Source organism: Camelina sativa, unplaced genomic scaffold (genome assembly GCF_000633955.1).
Source record: "Camelina sativa cultivar DH55 unplaced genomic scaffold, Cs unpScaffold08565, whole genome shotgun sequence".
NCBI classification, from domain to species: Eukaryota; Viridiplantae; Streptophyta; class Magnoliopsida; order Brassicales; family Brassicaceae; genus Camelina; species Camelina sativa.
In genome coordinates this window covers 1-429 of record NW_010929628.1, presented here as the reverse complement: position 1 = coordinate 429, position 429 = coordinate 1, and the positions used below count along the sequence as shown (strand labels likewise).

At 40.6% G+C, this 429-nt stretch overlaps 1 long non-coding RNA gene across 1 annotated transcript; it reads right to left on the bottom strand.

Moving 5' to 3' along the window:
• Positions 1 to 96: 96 nt before the first annotated feature.
• On the bottom strand, positions 97 to 423 carry LOC104775092. The gene is made up of 2 exons (XR_765690.1): positions 250 to 423; positions 97 to 165 (listed from the first exon to the last, which is right to left on the bottom strand). It is a non-coding gene; the product is annotated as an uncharacterized LOC104775092 (long non-coding RNA).
• Positions 424 to 429: the final 6 nt, after the last annotated feature.

Below are 429 nucleotides of genomic sequence, written 5' to 3'. Positions count from 1 at the left end.
TGTGACACATGTGTTGCTGAACTTGGAAGCCCTGTTGGCTCTGCCACGCCGAATGGTGGTCCAGAACCAGTTGTGCCTGTAGTTGGAGTTGTTATAGGGGGTGGGTATGTAGATGATGGTGGGGAATTAAAATCTGGTGGACTCATTTGACTTGGTGGGCTTGTGCTGCATTTGGTTAAAAAAAAATTACTGTTATTTTTTCACTTTTTGGCAGGTTAAGGCGCTAGTTTAGTTGAAGGAGAAACATACCTGACTGTTCCTGATGATGATGAGAAGTGACAGCTTCCTTTACCTGGAGCAGTATAACAGCAGAGATGAATACCAAGTCTCATATTTATCTTTAGTATAATAGGCGAAAATTTACACATTAGAATCATATGGTGGGATAGTATTCTTAGGTTCATGAACTGATTCTAGATACTCAAAACA